The sequence below is a fragment of the Mastigoproctus giganteus genome, chromosome 2 (assembly GCF_048544385.1).
Source record: "Mastigoproctus giganteus isolate SK-2022 chromosome 2, ASM4854438v1, whole genome shotgun sequence".
Lineage (NCBI taxonomy): Eukaryota > Metazoa > Arthropoda > Arachnida > Uropygi > Thelyphonidae > Mastigoproctus > Mastigoproctus giganteus.
Genome location: NC_143576.1, coordinates 32,676,273 through 32,700,867, shown reverse-complemented (window position 1 = coordinate 32,700,867; position 24,595 = coordinate 32,676,273). Strand labels below are relative to the sequence as shown.

General features: G+C 36.7%; 1 protein-coding gene across 7 annotated transcripts in view; it reads right to left on the bottom strand.

The window, feature by feature from the left end:
* The window catches only part of LOC150089257 (semaphorin-2A-like), a 1,190,084-nt gene that overhangs the window by 992,303 nt on the left and 173,186 nt on the right, over window positions 1-24,595 (bottom strand). For 5 of the 7 annotated variants that reach the window (XM_090388614.1, XM_090388640.1, XM_090388608.1 and 2 more), the window contains exon 2: window positions 4,620-4,719. The exons of the other annotated variants lie outside the window; for them this stretch is intronic. The gene's annotated coding sequence lies outside the window, so the exon portion shown is untranslated. The remainder of the gene's footprint in view (window positions 1-4,619; window positions 4,720-24,595) is intronic. 7 annotated transcript variants of the gene reach the window in all.

The window sequence follows — 24,595 nt, the reverse complement described above, 5'->3', positions numbered from 1 at the left end:
TATTAAATATTGATTTCCAAAAAATAGTTTGGATTCAAAAGCCGTTTTGGATTGGCTTAAGTGAGATTGATCACCTGCCACTTAAAGCTCAAGAGGAATTTGCTGAGCTTTCGAGTGACTCAAACTTAAAACTACAATTTCAAAAAAAGTCCTTGACTGAATTCTGGATCGGAACTAGAACTGAATTTCCCACAATCGCTGATATGGCGTTAAATGTACTTCTGCCATTCAACACCACATATTTATGTGAAGTTACTTTCTCAGCTTTAACACATATTAAATCCCAGTATCGTTCAGCGCTAAAAAATGTTGAAGAGGTCTTACGTCCAGCAGTGTCAAACATTCCACCAAGATTTAATTTGTTATGCAATAAAAAACAGGCACATCCATCTCATTAAATTTTTTACTTTAATTTTAATTTAATACTTACCACTCAACGACTGCGTTCGAATATATTCGAGCGAACTAAGACGGTCAGAATCCCCTTTTACTTATGTTATTGCAAAAAATGCAATTTTGATGAAAAATAGGGCATATAATTTTTGTAACTATAAGAAAATACAATTTTACAATTTTTTGTGCAATTTTTAATTTTAGATTTTTGTATGTTTCAAAACGAATTCTAAACTATATTTTCATATGTATATGTATATTGTTACCTAATAAATAAATCATCAAAAATATTAATTTATCTTTCTTTTATATTTATATGGGGTCGCCAAGAAACTCGCAATCATAAATGGGGTCGTGAATGAAAAAAGTTTAAGAAGCCCTGGTTTAAAGCAATAAATTGAATGAATAATAATGAACCGTTAGTGTAGTTAGTTGCTGGGCCATATCGGTGGCTCTGGTCTGGGAGATAAGTTATCCTTGTAGGTCTTCCCATTTAAGGCCAAGTATGCAGTCCCGAGTAGTGGTCTCTGAAGAGGAAGTGGAGACCCAAAGGTTGTCTGCAATATAAAGGATTACAGGATATACAGAGTTTTGGAAATTTCTACATTTCCTGGACTCTGTCCCTAGATTCCTTAATAGTCTCTCTCTCTCTCTCTCTCTCTCTCTCTCTCTCTCTCTCTCTATATATATATATATATATATATATATATATATATATATATGGGTAGGGTACTCTTCATCATGTCTACTGTAAAGGTAAAATATGTGGCGCTATTCGTTTCATGTTTTCTCTTAAATTTTGCGTTTTTAGCATTGTCAGCTGCTTGGACTTTGACCTGCCACCAACATTGTATTTGTTCACCAACTAATCACCTTTTTTATTTTCTTGGTAGATCCGTCATTCTCTTCCACTTTTACTTCTCAGCACGGGTAGCAGAGTGGCTATAATCCGCGTCCTTCCAACAGCGGTTGGAATAGGCGTCCAGTCCATGATGCAAGGAACTTTTATGGACTTTTTTTTTTTTTTTTTCATTCCGTGAATGAGTTAATATGTCTCAGACGTAAACAGCAAAGTTGCTCCCTCCCCTTCCCCAAAAACTCGGATTTTTCGTCCGAAAAAACAGGAAAATTGACCAGGGAACATAAGCAATTTATGGACAAAATAAAATGGATAGATAAGCAGTTCTTGGGTGGCTGTAATATGAGAATTTTTTTTTTTCTTCCATGTTATTCTATGAGAACTATTGACGAAAAACTAACATTCGAGGATTGAAGGAAACTAGCAGTTTAAAACCATGATCAGAATGACCGCGCGTAACAATGGAAGTACAGGATAAGACCCTAACACTGATTTCTAAGTGCAATCGACGATTTGCTGCACCTGAAATCGAAGCTGAGTTCAATAGGAAAAGAGAAACTCCCGTGTCTACATCCACTGTAAAACTTCTTAAACAAGCAGGACTTCATGTCGTGTAAACACTTATTAAAATCCAAAAATCGAAAGAAATCGTTAGCTTGGCCTAAAAGCCATCAACATTAGACAACTGACGAGTGGAAAAACGTGTTGTGGACGGATGAACCTAAATTTGAAAATTTTGGATCCACGCGTAGAGTTCATGTGAGACGATCAACTGAAGAAAAACTGGTACGACATTGTTTAGTGCCTACAATCAAGCACGTTAGTGTTGGTGATTCCATCATGATCTGCTGTTGTTTCGCTTTTTCTGGAATGGGTTACATCGTCAGATTTGAGGAATTTTAAGAAAAGAACGCTATAAAAACATTCTTAAACATTATACAATATCCTCTAGACTTCGACTTTCTGTGAAGAAAATTTATATTGCAACAAGACACTGATCCGAAGCACAGCTCTAAGCTGTGCAGGGGCTTCCTAGCAATTAAACAACAGAAGGGGGGGGATTGCAAATTATGGTTTGGCCATCCCCAATCGCCTGACTTAAACCCAATAGAGCTTTTATGGTATCATTAGACCGTGAAGTCTTCTCATCTATACAAAATTTGTGGGAACCTTGCTGATCGCTTGGTAATGAGCATTAGCATTATTTAAGCTACCAACTTGGACAGATCGAAGTTTGTTGCAACAACAACTACCCGCTGGCTAAAGGCAAATTTCCTCACATCTGTTCTACAACTGTCTTTCCTCAATTTGAATTTTTGCCCCCTCAGGTTAATAATCTGAGAGCAAGAGGAAAAATTTCACCAGCATTGAGCTTGCTCAATCCATTCAAGGGTTTATACACCTCAATCAGATCACCTCGCAAGTGTCTGGTAGTGTCCAGAAGCTGCAATTTGTAGAACTTAAGCGTTTCTTGGCAAGCGCACCCCTTCGTTCCCCTCACCAATCTTGTTGCCCTTCTCTGTACTCGTTCTAGCGACTCTACATCCTTCCTAAAATAAGGCCTCCAGACCTGTACGCAATATTTAGGCGTGGCCTGACCATTGCCTTATACAAAGGGATATTCATCTCCTTATCCCTACTAGCAAAATTTCTGTATATCATTGACAAGACCCCATGACTTGATCTGGCAGCCTGTCTGCACTGCCCAGAAAATTTCGTATCTGACTTCACAATTACCCCATGTCTTTTGCATTCTCTACCACATTGAGTGTAGTATCACACAGTTGCTACGTTTCTTTGTGGTTACTTCTACCCATATGCAGTACTTTGCACCGATGTTAAACTTTAATTGTCACTTCTCAGTCCATCTGCTCAACTTTTCTAGATCCTGTTGCAATAGCGTACTGTCATTAACAACCCTGCCAACCTTTGAATCATCTGCAAACTTGGACATCAAGCCTGATATACCTTCATCAATATCATTGATAAATATAAAAAATAACAATGGGCCTAACCTCGAACTCTGGGGGGGGGGGGGGCTCCGCTAATAATATTAGTCTACGCTTTGTCTTCTACCACTCAACCACCCTTTTATCCACTGTAACAATGTGCCCTTAATGCCATACCGTTTCAATTTGTACAGTAGTTTTCCATGTGCAACAGTATCAAAAGCTGTACTGAAATCCAAGTATATGATATCAAAATTATTTTTTTTGCATCCAGTTCCTTTGTGACTACATCATAGTACCCAATCAAATTGGCCAGACAAGACTTTCCCTTAACAAACCCATGCTGTGTCTGAATTATTACTGCAGTCTTGTATGGATGATCCTGCAATGATTCTTTACCCAGTGACTCCATTATTTTCCTAGGAACAGAAGTTAAACTAACAGGTCTGTTATCCTTTGATCCCCTTTGTGAACTGGGGATACATTTACACATCTCCAGCGCATATGGACCTCCGCTGAGTCTTAGGAAGCTCTCATAATTATGGCTAAGGGTTTGCTTACAACTGGATAGATTCCGTTCACCCCAGATTAGTTAAGCCATCAGTATAAAATTAATCTCGCGGAGGTTATTTTGATGAAAAATCAGTATAGTTGTCAAAATTAATCATTTCATTTTTTTTCTAAAGTTTAAAATGCTTAATAAAAAATCTTACAATATTTTATATGTTGTTTTTTTATATATGTTAGACATTTACATTGCCATAGCTAATTTCAAAAAAAATTCACGAAAACTGTTGTCATACGCTACGATTCCAAATTTTAGGCAGGAGTACACATAAATGCTTTAAATACGGCGAGACACTCTTAAAACATTGCATTTCATAACGTCACAGCGTAATCTCTTGTTTACACCGTAATAGACCAACGTCAAATGCTGTCCAAGTTCCTACTGTTGCAATCCCTTGGAATAGTATCAAGCGTCATACACAGACATATTTATGCTTTAATGGTATTTAGGGTACCTTGACAATCTGTTTTCCTTATATAATGAATATTCTTCACCTTCCCTAGACAAAAACAAGAGGAAAAATGGTTTACTACGAAAATGCGTTTACAACAACGGTTAGGTAATAAAAAACGGTTGCCTTGTTTAGAGTCAATATAAAAGGTTTATCTAGCTTGTTCTATGTGACAGTTGATGAAGTTTAATAAGCATTGATGTCCTGATAGAGCTTTCCCTATTCTGTCTAATTAAATTTAATTTTCTTACAATTTACTAACTGATTTATCAGAGTTGAACAAAATCAGATTGAAAATTTTTTATTCATTAATAAAAATACGCTAACCTTTGTCAAATTATCCAATATTCAGTTATCAATGTTTTGAGAAATATAGGGATAACAGAAAGGCGAACTTACCACGTTCTAATATGTATAAAGATAACTTCTCGAGATAACTGCAGTTTATCTGGTGAGTTCTAATCCCAGGCGAATTTCGTGCACCTGTTGTCTTGTTCTCCTGTAAACACAACATGTTACGCTCAATACAATACAGAAATATGTGAATACAATCATCAACAGAACTGCAAGGAAAGATTAAAAAAAAAAAAAAAAGAAAGAAAAACAGTATCATAAATGGTTAGATATTGCAAAGTAGAAATAGCAGATAACTTATGATTATTCATAGAAAATTCACAGCAGGCATCTATTTGCAGATCGTAGCCCTCAAATTTAAAATTGAGAAAGGAGTTCGACAAGGATACACAATATCTCCGAAGCTGTTTACTGCTGCCCTTGAGGAAGCTTTCAGAAGATTATACTGGTCGCAGAAAGGAGTCAATGTGAATGGAGAGAGTACCTAAACTATTTACGATTTGCAGATGATATTGTGATCATAAGCCACGATCCAGAAGAAGTAGAGGAAAACCTTAATCAGTTATGCAGGTAAGGGGTTCGGACTAAAGATGAATATGACTAAAACAAAAGTAATGATGAAAAGTATGCCACAGAAAGGAATATAATTGAAGTAGTAGAAATCGAAAAGGTGTATTCATATACTTATCTTGGACAAGTCATTAGCTGCAACAATGGTAAATGCCTGGAAGTCAAGAGAAGAAATAAATTTCGAATGGACAGCATTCAGGAAATATAGTCACACAACAAGGAGCAATTTGTCCCAATTTGTCTGAAACGTAAAATAATGAACCAATGTATACTTCCCACCATGACTTATGGAAGTGAAATTTGAGCACTCGCCAAAAGAATGGAAGAGAAGTTGAAACCTGCACAGCGAAGAATGTAACGAACTATATTAGGAATCCGACTGTTGGATAAGAAGAAGAGAAACACATGGTTTAAGCAACAAACTCAAGTAAAGGACATTCTGATCAAAACTGCCGAACTGAAATGGACTTGGAGAGGACACATAGCTCGAAGACATGATGATAGATGGATTAAGAAAATAACAGAATGGTACCCAAGACGAGCTAAAATAAAACCTGGAAGACCACAACGGAGATGGACAGATGAAATTCAAGAGTTCGTGGGTAGTAAATGGATGGCCATTGCACAAAACAGAAAGAACTGGAAAGTTGTTGGAGAGGACTTCATCCTGCAGTGGATTGAAAATGGCTGACGATGATGTTGAATCTTCCTAGTGTCACTTTTCTAACTCTCAATGAAAGACTGCATAAAAAGTTAAATTAAACTTATATAACAATCAAATGATTAAAAATAACTTTTATATGCAGAAAAAGAATTCATATGCAGATATCTCAGTCGACTGGCATGGTTATTAGTGAGTTAGAAAAACATCAGTTCTGAATTCAGATGGGGGAGAAGGAAGAACATATAGAAAGAATTTACCCCATCACAAAAACCAATCCCCGTCTTGGGGGAAAAAAAAAAAAAATATATATATATATATAGGTTCAATGACTAGGTTCAATAGTTATTGAACACAAGTGGTTCGGTTCACTGGTCGGTTTTCTTGTTTTGAGTAAAGAAAAATACGAGTTTCCCAGAGGAAGACCATGAAGTCTTTTCCCGATACTGACTAAATCGGCTACAATGTGAGCAAATCACTTGCTAGCCACAAGGGCCAATATTCACATGGTTGTGATTATTTAGAATAAGTTCCGAGGTTGCATACCTGCTCCGAGGACTGAAAAACACTGCAGCAGACTTTTTGAACGACAGCTTGTAAAAAGAAAAACCTTATAAAAGTTCCACCAGTCCAGAAGGGAACTATTTCTTAACTTCGTCGGCGATGGGAACCGAACCGAACCCATCCCTATTCCACATGGCATGCAAGAGCGACGCTATTCTAGAGTCTGTAGATCCTACAATAGAACATCACATGTTAAGGCGTTTAAATACTCTCAGGAGAAAAAATCCAGTGGGTGAAACATGATGCGAATGGAAAGAAATAATTCATCATTCATAAAGCAGTCATGAGGGCTGATGAAGTTACATGTGTTCAGTCCTCCTCGGGACAATATCGGAAATGGTGGAAGGTTTTACACACCTATAACCTGTTTTCTGCTCCTTCCATTCAAGAGACTCGGATGAAGAGATCTGCCAAAATAAGAAAAGCTTACTGGTGATACAAACCTATACATGTAAGGACGTTATAGGTTGACAAGTAAACGGACTTTAGTGGTAACTGCAAAACACATCATAATGTGTAAAACACGTTAAAATTGATAAACAAAATGTTTGATGGATAAAGTTCAAAATTACAAGGGTGTCACTTAAACGTTGGCAAATTATGGCCTCTTTTGCCAACGTGCACCAGAACCATAGTTTTTTAATAGACTGCCAAACAACACGAGCAGTCTATTAAATGAAGCCACATTTGCTCGAAACTGATTTCCTTCCCTTAGCATTAAATTTCATACATAAGATTAGTTAACAGAATATATATCCGAAGGACTGCAGGAGATATTAATAAATCTAAGATGTACGAGACTGTACGAGATATTAATAAATCTAAGATTAAAATGAGTATAAATCAATTGGAAATCATTTCATTGAATTAGAATATTGAATTTTAATTCTTTACTTAAGTACCGCATTAGTACACTGTGATCGCAGCCATCCAGTGGTTTTTACCTGCAGATTCTTAATGCATGAAGAATCATTGTTGATAACCAAGTGAAGTGTACTGCTTCCTCCTGTTGCCTCTCTAACATGCTACTATAGAAGAGAGTAATCCCAGAAATCCACAATGGCTTGCTAATGTGTAAGAGTGACCAAAACCACAAATTCTAGTCAACATCTGGAAATTTAAAATCCCCCATTATGAGACATTCTGATTTGCTGGCCCACTCTATTTCCCTGTATATAGCTGTTTGGTATATCATCACACATAAAACACTCCTACTCTCAATTTTGTTTTCCCAGCGCTAATATCAAACCAAACTGACTGAACATTGCACTTGATGACTAAATCGGTACTTCAAATTCATCAAATTTATTTACAATGCTCGTAAAATTAGTGTACATGCACATGTTCTTTTACTCAGTTACCCTAACACAGCCCATGTACTTATTTGTTCCATGGTGACCAAGAGAAGGGCATGAAATCTCAGATACCTTGCTTTCTAAGCTGCTGCATGTACCAATAGTAACAGTGCAAGAATCACTTTCGCCTCTGCGGCTCTAGTTACGCTATTAGTCGGTGTATCCCTCACCCCCTCCAGAATATACATCACATAATCAAAATACATCACAAGCTAGCGAGGAAAGAGGAAATACCAGTTGATCAAAGAAAGTGTACCGCAGTGCTCCAATCACTCCTAGGATAACAGTTGCTTTCTTCTCTCAGAGACACTCAACTTCAAATTTGTAGATCCCGATATCTTTCGATTTTTTTCTATATCTTTTTCTTCAATTCTGCTTACCTCTGGGATTGCCAAATCGATTAGTGCTGTACACTATTATTATTATTTACCTCTTCTCTGGTTTAGTGGAATCAATGTTTGCTGTTTTTTCTTTTCTTTTCTTCTCTACTTTTATATTAGAAAGTGGGTTGGTTTTGAATCTTATAATTAAGTAATTATTTAAGTAATAATTTTGTTGATAGGGAATTTCAAATCCTTAATGCGTTCCTGACGTCATTCAAACCGTTGTTAGCTAATAAATATTGTTTGTATTTGTTCTACTGTTAGAGAATATTTTATTTTTCCAGCATTATTGTTAAAAACTATCATAATCAACATTTTTTTTTTACAGATGATTCTTATATTGTATAGAAAATATCAAGTTGTCAATATTAATTGCTACATTACAAGCAAATCTCTTTAATTAAACGTTTCAGTTCAGAGATTAGGTACCATAGCCTAAAAGGACGCCTTTTCAGTAGAAATTATAGCATGCTTTTATTAAAACTTTTATCCCCATTTTCTGTTCTAATTAATTAAAGTTAGAGTTCTTTCACAATGGAAGCCCCATTCAACATAAGAAGTCTAACACGGATAATGATAAACCACCATCACCAGTCACACTACAATTTTACATGAAGATACAGGGGATTAGCCACTGCTTTTATTAACCGCTTCGCAAGTTTCCGCGGTAATCTTAGCCGCCAACTGCCGTCCACTTAACACCATTGGCGTCAGGGCAAGTGAAAGTGATAACTACAGATAAATTCAGCTCCGGTCTTTTTACGGTTAGATCTCTTACGACATCTTGCATGCGGTGAGAAGTCCGGGATCAATCAGCCTATAGCACAGCTTTACAGTTCGTCGAAGCGTTACTCAGCCTCTGGGATGAATGCTGCCTTTATCTGTTTTTCTTTGTGCTTGAAGCTGACAAGCTAGAGAAGCGTGGGGGGGGGGGTATTCTCCAACTCTCTCTCTCTCTCTCTCTCTCTCACACACACACACACACACACACACACCTTCTCGGCTAATAACAAAGGTTACTTCGTGAACGGAGTGACTCTAACGTGTCGCGAAGTGAAATAAGATAAATTAATTTTCTAGCAAATTGTGCCGAGAAACACGCTTAATTAAATATGGTAATGTACAGAAGTTTTAAGTCGGTGAGTATGGATCTGCCACAACACAATGAAAACTCGTTAAACTCAACGAAAACATCTGCTACCACACTTTATAGGATAACTTTAGAGGTTTTCCTTTTTAATACTAGTTATATGTGTCAGTCTTCAAATGTTGTAATAGTGCCTTTTATGGATAATTATTAGAAGTACGTATAAACATTTCGAAGAACATAATTCGTACTTCCACAATCACTAAAACCATTATCATAAGATTTAACTTACACTAATTGCAAATTACTTATAATAAAAAAAATTTTTGCACACACCTTTGAATTTCATACCTTTCAACTAAAACTGTTTGCACATATCTTTGAAACACACAAGGTGTTTCAGAGGTATGTGCAAAAAAATTCTGGGACGTCTCTTGGGTTCATGTGGGGGGGGGGCATGTAAACATATGTCCGATTATGGACAGGTAAATACAGCTGTTTGAATTTTTAAAAACTTAAGAATAAGCATTTGTGTTTCTTACTTATTTGAGAATTCCTAAAGAGCTAACTAAGACTACTTGAATGTTTTTTTTTTTTTTTTTAAATAATAAAAAGCACGAGTGTACATAGTAAAGTATTTCTTGCTTATCTGTGTATTCCTATTTATTTTTTATTATGTATATTATTTTTACCATTCAAAACTATATGACCAGCATTTTCAATTCACACAGCCATAGCTCTCTTATCTAACACCTGTTGGTATGAGTTTTTTTTCCGTATTTTGAATAGATAAAATTTTACTAGATATACACTGGTGGTCAAAGAAAGTGCATCACCCATTAAAATTGTAATTGTTGTCCAAATAAGTATATGACATTATTTCTTACAGATTGCATCAGATAAGATTGACACGCGTATGTGATGACGTAATATTGCATCAGCTGTTACTTTCAACTATATAAGCACGCTCTGCAAGAGTTGTAGTCATCCCTTGCTTGTGTCAGGATGGCGAGTTACGTGCAGTTGCCGCCACGAAGAAAGAGCGCTAGTCTTGCTTTACGTGAGGAAGGACGTTCTTCCCGTCACATTGCTTATAGAGTGTCTTGTAATCAGTCGATAGTGAGTAGATTTCTTTCCAAATTCAAGGATACTGGTTCTACTGATAAGAAAAAAACAAACCGGACGCCGCAAATGAGTCTCTACGCCAAAACAGGACTGTGTGTTGAAGCGTTTATGCCTTAAAAAACGTAAAGCTTCTTCGTCTGAACTGAAAATAGAATCGGAAAAACATACACGAGTAGTAGCAAGTGCAGTAACAGTCAGAAGAAGCCTCTTCAAAAATGGACTTGGCCCCTCGTCCTATGAAGAAGCCCCTCCTCAGACATAAAATGAAAAAGGCCTGATTAATTTCGTGTAAGGAGCATGTCAAATGGACACCCTAGCAGTGGAAGTCAGTTATTTTCTCGGATGAGAATAAATTCCACCTGCATGGTACTGATGCAAGACAAACGATTCGCCGGAGACCTGGTGAAGAATGTCACCTGCAGTTTACAAAAGGTTCCGTAAATGCCAACGGATACCTGGCTATATTGGAAGGCAAATTGCTGCCAACCATTAGAGACCATTTCAACCTGCCAAGTAACTGCATCTTTCAGGAAGACTCTGCTGCTTGTCATCGGGCGAAAAGTGTAAGTAGGCACTTCTGTAGTTACTTTCTGCATTAGAGGTTCGACAGTAATGTGTTTACATTTGTTACAGGTGTTAAAATGGTTGGAAAGACGGTCCATTAACTCTTAGCTGGCCAGGAAAAATCCCGGATATGAATCCTATTCAGAACCGTTAGCATCGTGTGGAATCTGCAGGTTTTTTTTTTTTTTTTTTTTTTATATATATATATATATAAACCACAAACACGAGAGGTATAAGAACCTATAGTACTTAGTCCCGTGCTTGGGTTGGAGGTTGACAAGACGAAAGAAGATATTTGTTGACATTGGACTTGAACTTCTGTAGACTGTAATTTTCAGGAAATAAGTATGAAGGAAGGTTGTTCCAGAAAACGGCAGTTCAATGAATAAACGAGGAAGATGAAAAATTGGTTCTGTGAGTTTGAAGTTGAACAGTAAATGGATGTTAGGTGGTGGCGGCACGTGTTCGGACATTTTTGAAAGAGAGAGCGGGAATTACAGAAGCCAATTCAGAAGAACAGTGCCCGTGGAAGTATCTGTAGAAGAGGCATGCAGCAGAAACAGTACGTCTAAGAGACAGTGAGTGGAGAGGCTCTGTTAGAGATAAATTAACCTAACTGCGCTCTTCTGAATGGAATCAAGAAGCCTGAGAGAGGTTTTGGGGGCACCACCCCAGATGTGGGAACAATATTCCATGGTAGGGCGGATTTGGGATTTATACTGAGTGAGCAGCTGTTTTTTGAAGAAAAGTAACACTGAGAACAAAAGAGAAAACCAAGTTTTTTAGATGCAGAGGAAGCAATATTTGTAATGTGCTTGTTAGTTATTTGGTTTTTAGGAGCATTAGCAACTAAGGTCATATTGCTCCGGGATATGCGGTGGTCATTCCCTGACCTTTCCGTATCTCCGTATTTGGTGGTGACGAGCTCGAACCCCGGTCTAATCAAGAAGCACATTACTACGGAGGCGTCGTAATGTGCTTGTGCCAAGAGAGGATAGAAGTCAGGGTAATCCCCAAAAGAAATATATCATTTTGCCTAGAAATCGGAGTGTCACTAAAGATAAGCAAAGGTACAGTATCTTTCTAAACTTCCACTAATCTACTGTTTGGGTTCCTACAGTCCTTTAGGGGTAAATGAGAATACTATATGCTAGTCATTTACTTAATTCTTCGAATCGAGCTCCTCTGTTTTGGGGGCTTCAGCTCCTTGTTGGACTGGCATCATCATATGTCACGGGCATTCATCTCCGGACTTCTAGCGGAATTTTCGTGCTGGTCACAATTCTGGTATTCTGCTGAACTTACTGTTCTATCTGGACTGGACTGGACTGGCACTTAGCGGTACAATCATACTCCGCCGTTTCGGGGACTGCTATCTTCCTTCTGCGGCCTTTCTCCACCTTATACGGGCTACTTCCATTCGCCACTTTATCGAGCTACTAATTCCGAGTTTTCGCTCCTTTCTCTCGAGCTACTGATTCTACGGATTTCGCTCCCTTTCTCTCCAGCTACTAATTCTTCGGTTTCCGCTCCTTCTCATCTAGTTACTCTTCCGCCTACGACTTTGCTCCATCCTTTTTAAAAAACTCTTTCGAAGCTCACAGCCTTCTTCGAAGCTCACATACCTGTTTCCAAGCTCACAGCCTTCTTCGAAGCTCACATACCTGTTTCCAAGCTCACAGACTTTTTTTTTCAAGCTCACAGACTTTTCTCGAAGCTCACATTCTTGCTTTTCCCCCCGTTCTCCCTTTTTGTTCATCTCAACTACGTATCGCCCCTATATGTCAGGCCTGCCCCTATTTTTCCGCTTTAACCAATCTTCTTCTTTTTTTCAACTTTCATTCTGTCCTATTCGTCCCTTAACTTTTCTCAAGCTGTATCTACAATGTACGATTCAACCTCTTATTATAATAAATCGTAATTTTCCTAGGTTATCTGTACCTTTGAAGTGCGCCGTCATCTTCGCCACCCCTGGTTAATCTTAGCGGATTTATTTCACATGATCTACCAAACTTGCCATCGCCGACAGCCAGACGCCACGCCAGTCTTAGTTCTAATCCGTGCATTTGACCTGTATTTACTACCTGTCCCATATCCAGATGTCACGATCAAAGAAATGTCCGACAATATTCAGCCTACTGCCCTTTGTTCTTTCAGAGCCTTAATTATTCGCACATACTTGCCAGTAGTCTCTGCTACCGTTCCCGTTGTTTTGGTGTTATCCTGGGAGCTCACCCCTTATTGCCTTTGTCAAGCTTACCGCTCCCCTTTCTATAATTTAACCTTGTCTAATTTTAATCCCTTGGAGTGCCTTAGTAATATTAGTGATTGGTAATGTTTTGCTGTCCCATTTTTCTATTTCATAAGCTTTACTTTAAATAACTCTAACTTTTTATAAAATATTATATCTGTAAGATTTTAGATCTTACAGTGTGAACGCCATCGATGAGGTATGATCGTCTCGCACATGATCGTCTCGCACACCGCCTTGTGCGAGACGATCATACCTCATCGCTGGCTGACCATGGACGTTAACCAGGGAACGAACAGTTTTACTGGTCTTGGAAACACCAGAACGGTTTCTACAGTTGTGTAGTAAATAGTACGACGAGTTAATTGTGAGCAGTAACCCTTTCGTGTAAACCCTGTTAGTAGAACATTTTGCATACAGTATGCTCAGTGATTCGAATTAATCCTGTACTTTCTCAAAACACCTGCGTGGTTATTTTACAACTCTGGGTGTGCATTTTTCCTGACAACAGAAGCACGTGTTCGGAGATCGGGTGTAAAAATACACGGTCTCCTATATCTATTTTCAAATGCGGCATGGATAACTACTTTTCACTTGCATACGATGTTGCAGACAGATCCTACGAATTTTGAGACGCTGCGATACCCGTTGTATGACAAGTCTTCGCAACGTTACGCTACTATCCACTTTCATTTTCCCCGAGTTCGTTCCCGAGTGGCGTGCTACTTTTAAATTACACTTCTACCTTCTGCTTTATGTAAACCTCTGTATTATTGCGCCACCCTCTAACAATATTCGTATAAAAAGTGCTTATCCATTAGAGTTCGAACTTTTGTAATTAGTGTATTTATCATAGTTTGGAAAAAAACAAAGATATCAAAAACATTCTACAAACGTGTTCATTATGCAAATGTTTATTTGATATTATTATTTTTACAAAAAAATGCACAGTCATTTATAGCTAATGATTTTCCTAGAATTCCTTAATCTACGTAAAAACTATTCCAAAATACTGAAGATATTTTGTTGTAACGTGTTGCTAACCCTGATTGTTCTTGTAGCACTGGCTCTTCATACCAACAGGTGCAGAAGAGACAATTCATCATTTCCTTTTCGTCAAATGGTGAAAAGTGAAATTAAGAACTCTTGGAGAAAAGGAGAAAACATATCGTTGGAAGACTTCAGGCTTCAGAAACTCGTTCAACGTGACAAGATGTAACGTAAAAATCACCGCGTCTGTGTGCGCTGGGCACTTAAGAATTTCATAATCGATTGTCTGGAAAATTTAGCTATTATAGTAATACTTATTACCTTAATTTAAAAATCAAGGACATTTAACATTTTTCAGTATTTCTTACTTTTTCTTTGGGCGACAAAGTATTCATGATGAGGGAAAGAACGATACTAAACTGGAACAATAGCAGCATGATCAGAAAAACAATACCACATGTTATATATATTCATATACAGTATAGGGCAACGCTTTTATTATCTACCGAAAATACCTCGTGTTTCAGAAGAGAGGTATTTTCTCTATAATTTTATCATTAGTTAATAATAATTAGAATAACTATAGTTTAAAATAAAATAATAATAAAATAACTATAATTAATTTTCGCTAGGTATTTTCTTTACAATCTCTTTTTTTAGAAGAAAACCATTCAGTTAATTAATCAAAAGCAGGATGAAAAGAAAACAGTTTCCTACTTCGGTCACGAACTTGGGAAGAATATTAAGTAGTAAAAAGCCACGTGACATTTAATTACTAAGAACCTTAAGAAGTGGAGGAGCTAAATCTCCAGCCCGCTTCGTTCGCAGGAAAGTTGAAAATTACGTCAAGATAAACAAAGAAAAGTTCACAATTTGCCAAGACCAGGGCATACATCTGACGGATACACAGAAAGTAAAGGCGTAAGCCAGGCAGAAACCAACATTGCTTTAGCTTTATTTATATATGATAAACAGGGAAATTTGTATTCCTGTGCCAACTTGACACACACACACACACACACACACACAGTAAACAGTCACGAGCAACGAATAAATGATTACAAGTTAAAAATGTCAGTAAGCAATGTTTAAAGAAGAATGAACAATTGCTTACTAGCGGCTTGATTACCACTTATGCAAACACAGCCAAACACTACAAATAAAAAGAACATTAATATTAAAATACGAAATGTTTTAATATGACTATACCTCGATTTTTCAGTAGAAATGTAAGACGCATAGTGCGAGTTTTTACATTAAGACTGTCAGTTGTTAACCTTCTCTTGGCTACGTCCTATAAGGAGTTTCGTTTCCTATACTTAAATTACCAAATCCAAAAATATAATAAACCAGATTAACAGCTTATTTCCACTGAGTGTTCACAAACTAACATACTAGTTTAAATAACATCCCTACCATCCATTTTTTTCCCAATTGCACTTACTTCTACTCTTTCTAAAGTAATGGAGAAATCAATTAACTGCTAACTCTTAAACTATCTAGAAACCTTCCATTTGATCAATGATCGCCAGTATGGATTTCGTCAGTGTAGATCCATTGATGATATTCTGGCTTATGTTACTCATCTTTGGACAAATTCAATGGAAAAGTTTCGTGAAACTCAAGAAGTTGCTCTTGACATTTTAAAGGCTTTTGACAGTGTTTCTCATAAAGGTCCTCTAAATAAGCTTCCATTTTATTGTTTGCCAACTGTTTTTTTTTTTTTTTTTGTAATTCGGTATTCACGTTTCTCTCTGACGGCTCACTGCAGGTAAAGGTAGATGGCTTTCTGCCTTCTAACTTCTCCACTATCTCCGGTATTCCCCGAGGTTCTGTTCTTTCTCCCACTCTTTTTCTCTTGTATATTAATGACTTTCTTCCATTGATTGGAAATCCTATCCATAGTTTTGCTGATGATAGCATATTGCATTCCACCTTCAACTTCACGAATATCCGCTACCAATTCCTTAAATGCTAATTTCCAGGTAATTCTCCGATAGATTAAAGAAAACTTTGTTGATTTCAATCCTTCTAAAACTTAGTCCTGTCTTCTATCTCACAAAAAGGATACTTCAGCTCCTAAACTTATCTTGACACTGATTTCTAGGCAAGATCGTATATCTCGATTGGGGATTACCCTGACTTCTAATCTGTCTTAGCATAAGCACATTACAAATATGCTTTCTCTGCATCTAAAAACTGGGTTTTCTCTTTCGCTCTTGGCGTTATTTCTCTTCGAAACCACTGTCCACTCTGTACAAATCGCAAATCAGCCGTACTATGGAATATTGTTCTGACATCTGGGGCGATGCCCCCAAAACTTCTCTCAGGTTTCTAGATTCCATTCAAAAAAAGGACATTTATGTTAATTATTGACTCATCTCTAACAAAGTCACTCTCCACTCTCTGTCTCAACGACGTTCTGTTTTTGCTGCATATCTTTTCTAAAGATACTTCCATGAGCACTGTTCTTCTAAATTGTCTTCTATAATTCCCGATGTCTCTTACAAACCAGTGCGAACACGTGCTGAAGCTAGTCAACATCCTTTTACTGCCCAACTTCAAACTGACAGAACCAACTTTTCTTCTTCTTTCTCATTTATTCATTCAACTTCCGGTTTTTAGAAAGACCTCCCTTCATACGTATTTCCTGAAAATTATAATCTACAGAAATTCAAATCTAATGTCAATAAATATCTTCTTTCATCTTCAAGCTTTTCATGGTACTAAGTGCTATTGGTTCTACTATCTTTTGTGCTTGGGGTTCTCTTATTAAAAAAAATATATATATATAAAAAAGCATCCACATAAGAAAACTATCACTGAATATGCTTATGCTGCTGTTATCTAAAATTTAGGCGGGGTGGGCCAAAAAGGACCAGAGAAGAGGTAAATTGGTACGAGAAGTCATACTTCCTTATGACAATATTTATATTTACAAATTCCATAAAGTAACTGCTACTCTGAGAGATTGCAGATTCAAGGAGTTAAACCACTCGCTGTACATGCTAGACCAGTGATTAATTTCTCTTCCGAGATTTGGAAAAAAAGAAAAAAAAAAAGATCCTCGTGGACATCGATTTTCAATTGATGACGACCTCAAGGAAACTGTAAATGCTTTTTTCAGACCACAACAAATATTTCTCGTTTTTTCAGGTATTTCCTCTTTGCCCTCAAAATGAAGGATGTATTGACCTCAAGAGTATATAATGTTTGTAGTCATACAGCAAGCTAAAAAAAATAGGTTGTTGTTTCTTTATTATCGAGGTAGGTAACTTTTTGAGTGACTCCCGTACATATTACGTACATGTATTTATTTTGAAATAATAAATAACCTATAGTTTATTTCTTTTTCGTTTATTCCCGATGTAAACAAATGGAAATTGGGCTCATTTCTGAAAGCAGCTACCTCATATTCTGGAATAACAATGAAGAAAGCCTTAGCTGCGCGAATCAACTAAGGTGAACACGTCCTTTGACGGTTATTCCAGGGTGTGAGATGGAGGCCTTCAGGAACTGACCAACTCTCAATTTTTTACTTTGGAATAAACTAAAAAGAAGCAAACTATAAGCAGGCGTTAATTCCGCAAGCTGCCATTGCGTTTCTGTGATTATACGATTCATCGTGAGAAAAACAGTAAGAAATCAATGACTGTACGACAGACAGACACTACCGTTATTTAGTTTTAGTTACCCTAACCATGCACTAAAAACAAAAATATGCCTATTTCAAAACACACTGCACTGGAAAATAAAAGACGGTAGCACCATATTCATTTAAAAATGAAATCAAACTATTATATGGCATATCATAATGATTTGTTACTACAGCTGGCTGTAGTAATAAATTAGAGCAGGATAGCATTTACTTCCATCCAGAGAGGGTATAGAGCATCTTTCCATTTGAAGGAAAGATGCTCCAAACCCTTCTGTACAAAATGGAGGAGCATATGTACAGGAGGCAGAACCTTTGGCATCCCCAAAGTTGCCTCCCTTCTGTACAAAAGACATGGTGCCTGTGTCTTTTGTGTGTACAAATGTGTTCTGCAAGTTTAAAAACTCTGAATAACTCACGGGAAGACCCCCCTCCACCTAATTCGGCTAACTACAACCCAGAAAATTGTCAGTGACAGCATTTGAACTCCACTACTCCAAGTGAGCGACACGCACTTGTTGTTGTTGTTGTTGTTATTTTGGTTTTTAGGAGCATTAGCAACTAAGGCCATATTGCTTCGGGGATATGCGGTGGTCATTCCCTGACCTTACCGCATTCTCCGTATTTGGTGGGCACGGGCTCGAACCCCGGTCTAATCAAGAAGCGTGTGGCATGCACTGCTGCTCCTGCCCACCTGGCTACGGAGGCGCCTTGTGTGTGAGCGACACGTGGTGAAACCATTATATCGTCACAATAGGGAGCGGCTGTTAGCATATACAAAAATTTGTATATAGTACGAGGGGTGATCATTTAATTCGCAGACTGGTGCGAAATCTTAATTTTAACTGTCATCATTTGAATCTTCTGTCGATTCCTCCTTCTCTAAATACTCACCCTTGAACTTTATACACTTTCGCCACCGTCGTACCCACACATTAAATGCTTCTTGCAAGCCATTTTTCTAAAGACTGTGAAGTGCTTCCCTTGTGGCTCTGCGAGCATCGTGCGTCGGACGCAAAACGCTTGCTTTTCAGAGCTTTCCTCATACGTGGAAACAGGAAGAAATCGCACGGGATAAGTCCGGTGAAAAGGGGGAATGTGGAAGAACCTTGGCACTTATGCCAGTGATACCTGCAGCTGAATATGGACGGCCATATTCCACACCGGAGTATGGCCGTCCTACCAAGACACGCATTACCATACGCTTCATTCATCTCTTTAGCTGTTTCCGATGCATTTAAGCTGCATGTCCGACATGATACTTTGTTTCAGAACGATCGTCAGTGACACGCGGCTAAAAAAAACTCTTCACGCAACACTAGCTGGACAAGTACTGGCATGCGCACACAGAGTCTGCTCAGTAGCGATCAGGGAGTGCGCCTGTAACCGGAGTTATGGAATTTTGCGCGATAAACGTAAAATCTTGCACTATTAAGCGAATTAAATGATCACCCCTTGTATAAAAATATAAAATCGATACAACAATAAAATAAAAATCACTTGATAAAACTACATATAAAAACTATACATCATAAAATCGCAGTAAGACCATAAGCCTTCGAAACAGAAAATCTAATACAGTAAACAAACACTGCTTATTTCGGTCACTTCGGCATGCAACTAAAGTGATAACAACAACCAACCAATTGAAGAAGAATGCAGCATTTCAGCATCGTTTATTGGTGCAGAGTGGAAAAGTGTACATAAAAAGGTGTAACTGGACAGAAACAAAACATCAGAATCAAGCGATTGAAGTATTTTATATTCTTCAATTTGACTGGCCACTATTTATTTTAGAAAGTTATAATGTTTCTGGAAATCCATACAAACCATTAAAAATAAATGAAGAAAATGTTAAAATCAAGAATTAGAAAAGAGTTAAAAAAGTCAATTGTAAGAGTATAGACACAGTACTTTCTTTCTTTCACAGAGTAACGACACCGACAACCATACGAACTGTACGAGAAAAAAAAAAAAAAAAAAATCAGTAAACAGCTACGCACCATGTCGGCGCTCAAGAACAATTCGGAATGTAACGTAATTATTTCCATTACAAATGCGTAAACCGCGATAAGGTAAAAAATGGATAACATAAACCGAAACCTGATTACAATAAACAGCAATTTTTCTATGTATTTGTATACGTCTGATCGGGACTTGATAACATTATCTGAATAATGTAACTGATAACATTATCCGTGATTACAATAAGCAGCGTGCACTGTATTGGACTGTTAAAGTAACATAGCAGAAACATTAATCTAGGTTACACCTTATATCCAGCATTGCTGCTTCGATATGTGGCTAAATCCTAACATATGGCCTCTAGAAAATGGCTTGTATGTTCTTGCCGATATCAATGATGTACAGTATTTGCTGTATTATCGAGTATGCGTGCATACATGTAATTGGTTGGATAGGTCCTCCTCCCCACATCGACTACTTTGGACTGTCTGTGAAATCATTACCAGGAGCATCATCGTCGTTCTCCGTTTCAACAACCAGAATTCAAACCTTGCACGTGAGGTATAGCAAGGGTTGATAACAGTCTTATCATCACCGAAATTAGGTCCACTTGATTCGCAAGTGGGACCTGAATATTAGCTCCGTCTGCGTTTCGTTTTAGAATATATATGAAAGAACGGAACAATGTCTATGAAAATCCTCAAGGACGTAAGAATGTAGGATTCATCCGTATTGTCTTCTGTTTTCGCAGAAAACAGAAGACAATAAACCTATTCATGGTACTAAGTACTATAGGCTCTAATATCTTTCGTGTTTGGGAATGTCAATTAACAAAAAAATAAATAAAATAAAATAAAATAAAATAAAAATAATTAAAATAAGAAAGAAATCAAAGCCTTTCAGTGTATATTTTATCAACTGCACGAGTGTGTGATCAGTAAATTCAAATTGCATTCCTAGTGACGGTGCAAGAAAGCAAGCTTACAGCATTAAACCAAAAAAAAAACCAAAATTCTCATATCATCTGTCCATCCCCTATATCAGTTTGTAGTTCATCTGTCCATCCCCTATATCAGTTTACAGAAATGAAGCCTTTCGAATAAAAGCACCCTTTTGTTCCTCTTACTAAAATGACGCTTCCAGACTAGTATGCAACACTCAAGTGTAGCCTAACCATTGCTTTATTGATAAATCACCTCCTCATCCCTGCTGGCAAAATTATTATCTGTTTATTGCTGTGCTCAAGAGCAATAAACAGACCATTCATGCATATCATTGCCAAAACCTAATGAGCTGTCTTCGCAGCCTGTCTGCACTGCTCAGAGAACTTCATATCTGATTATACAATTATCCCCAGAACTTTTCATTCTTAACTACGCTGAGTGTGGCATCACACAGTTGGAGTTAATCTGGGATTACGGCTACCCATATACCTTACATTTGTGAATGTTAAATTTCAATTGCCACTTCTCAATCTATCTGCCTAATTTTTCTAGATCTTGTTGAATTAGCATACCCTGATTACTATGATTAAGCAACCTGCAAACCTTCTCATCTGAAAACTTAAGACATAAAACTTAATATGCATTCATCAACGTCATTTATTAATAACATTAGTCCATGAAGAGCAGTGTCCATTTGATGTCCATTCTGTCTTCTCCCAGTCAACCATTTCAGTGTCCATAACATGCCTTTAATGCACACTGCTCCAGTTTTTACAACAGTCTTTTATGAGCAACAGTATCAAAAGCTTTCCTGAAATCCAAGTAAACAATTCCATTCCAAAATTCGTTAAAATCAGACCAAGCAATTAGGTTTTCTCTCTTCCATATAAATTGTATGGAAGAAAGAAATTCATAGATTAAATATAGTTTTAATGTGCAACATTGTTAGCTTTAGACAGTCCGTTCACTCTTCGCGTGTACTGTTATGTAAGGCTCATGACATAGCAGCGCTTGTGAAGAGATATATACAGAGAAAAAAGAAGAAAATAAATACAGAGAAAAGAAAAGAAAATATACAAAGGAGAAGAGTAATAAATATTACACAGTTTTAATTAAACCGAGTGGGACAATTTAAAAACGTAAAATTATAGTTTTATTAAGTGTTTGATGTAATTAATATAAGGACAGAACTACATTTACTTTTTACTTCTATTAATCAAAGAAAAATAAAAACAAATTCAATAACTTTAAGAAAAAAACTTGGGCCTCTGAAATGTAACGTACTGCGTACATTAACTAATTGCTTATATTTAGCTTCAAAAATTTCTCTTCCACTTTTCTCTGCGTTATTAAAAGATCATTTGTCTCCCTGTTAGAGTCTGACAAGCTCCATTCGTCCGCATCCCTAAAAAAAATGCCTCCTGTGTGAAGGTAGATGCACCATACTTGTTAAGTCTACTGGCAACCTGAGCAGGATTATCAACAATTAAATCATTCACATCTACTGGATCAACATGATTTCCCTCTTCCTTCTAGTGTTTACATAAGTAATGTTTTTGCTACTGTTCTTTGCATTCTCTGTCAGAGACTTCTCGTAAATTGTCTTAGTTTGCTTAACCTCCATTATGACTTGATTGTTGACTACTTTTATTACTATTGCAGGCTTCTGTTATCATCTGATAATTTATATGATTGCTATACATTTTTCTTCTGTGCCATGAGTCTCAGAAGTGTATAATTTAGATCTAACTTTTGAACAGCATCTCTCATTTCGTATAAAAAGCGGAGTAGCTTCTAGATTACTTCTCTGAATGCTTTAGTTATTAATTTTGAATAACTGAATGCTCACTTGTTCTGAATTAAAAAAAAAAAAAGTTTAAATTCTCTTGCGTTACCTGTGGGATCTCTCTTTCTTGGGGTTTCCACCCTAATAATGGTGCACCAAAGCCAATCAGCTTGGTATTGAGTGGATATCCTGTATTTCATACGGAATACAAACTATCCCGAATGAAGACAGCACAACAATCCGGCACCTGCACTTGATTTATCAACCCATTATACTAATAGGCACCAGCTATGGTATTTGTAGGCCAATCTTAGACTGGACATTTTTACATTTATTTACACACACAATTCTATATACATTCTCAAGATTTATATAAATCCATTTATATGTACATGATACAAGATTTATATACAATTTATATACATTCTCACATATATATCCATTCGCGACATGTATACAGAAAGTGTATTTGTAAGTTATTAGCGGCTTCCAGGGTTCCCCCTATATCCGCCGTTTGTTAGGCTTTTTGCCAAGTTGCCGGCTTAGAAAAGAACTTAAAAGAGCATCAAAATTTCACGTATATATTTAACACACAAAAAAAAAAATTTTCTTTAAATTTTTTAAGTTTTTGAATTTTGAGAAGAAAAAAAAAAAAAAAAAAAAAAAAATGCATCTGATAGATGAAATATGTAATTAGGTGTGCATTAGTGTTGTGTTTGCGTTGTGTGTTAGCTGGCATTTAGCAGCAGGGGGCTGTGGCAGGTTTGTGTCACAGCCCCTCACTCCCATCCCTAGCCACATGGAGGCAGCCAGGATCTACTTTATCTTAAGAGGACACGGACTGATCCGGTCCTGTGGTTAAGTTTTTGGATGTCTGATGTCCCATCAAGTTAATCCTGTGTGGCCGGGTAATGCATCAGGGAAGGTCCCCTCAGAATTACCAGGGCACACTTTTTTGGTTTTATTTCCCCTTAGATATGAAATAAAATAAAATAAAATAAAATAAATAAAACAATTAAAATAAAGTAAAGTAAAATAAAATAAATAAAACAATTACAATAAAGTAAAGTAAAATAAAATAAGATAATTAAAATAAATAAAATAAAGTAAAATATATTAAAATAAAATAAATAAAATAAAATAAATTAAACTAATAATATAAGGACTATCATTTACTTTTTATCATTTACTTAGACTGGACATATGATTATGTCACAGATCGCTCACATCAGATAATTTATAATACACATACATCGTGTGAATTAACTTTCCTAACAGAAGTTCCCGCTGGGCCATCGTTGGGTCCTCTACTTGTCAATATGTATGTTAACGAATTGGCAAATATCCCTAAACCACAAGGTGTAAAACTTATTTAGTGCTGATACATTAACCTCTATAAATTATGTAACTCATTGTCTGTATTACACTTCAGACCTTTCTAGATTCCTTAAGTTTATCATCAGACCAAGCTCAACAATCTGCAAATAAATATCGACAAGTGCAAAGTGGTATCGCGAAAAGATCCTCTTAAGGATGACATACAGTACGGTTACAGTGCCGAACACCAAGGGTTATTAATCACCAATGAAATATGCGATCTAGGCGGTAAATTTTCGAACAGTTGCTCCTTCTCATAGACTACATTTCCAAACATGCATACAGGAGACCAAAATTTATAAAACGTTATTCATTCTCTTTTGGAAATACTCATTTAACTAAAATTTTCAAAATTTTATTTACCACTCTGCTGCTTCCTCTATTGGAATTTGTATGTCTTCTTTAGTCCCGCATTTGTTTCCCAAGTTAATATATAAAAAAATCTCCAAATTAAAATGATCAAATACTGAATAAAAAAAAAAGATAATCAGGTCTATCATAAAGTAAATTATGACCAATATTTATCTAAATTTCACTTAAACTACCTCCAGAAAAGAAGAACGTAACTTGGGCTGATTTATATATAAAATCATTAATGGAAAACATATGAAAAACTCATATTTGCAATGCATCTCTCTCTCTCTTATTATACTCCAGTTTTTAATTACAAAAATAACAATTTATATTGTCTCAAGTATCGAAATGACTATGGGAAATACAGTCCGATTTTATATTTATTGTATA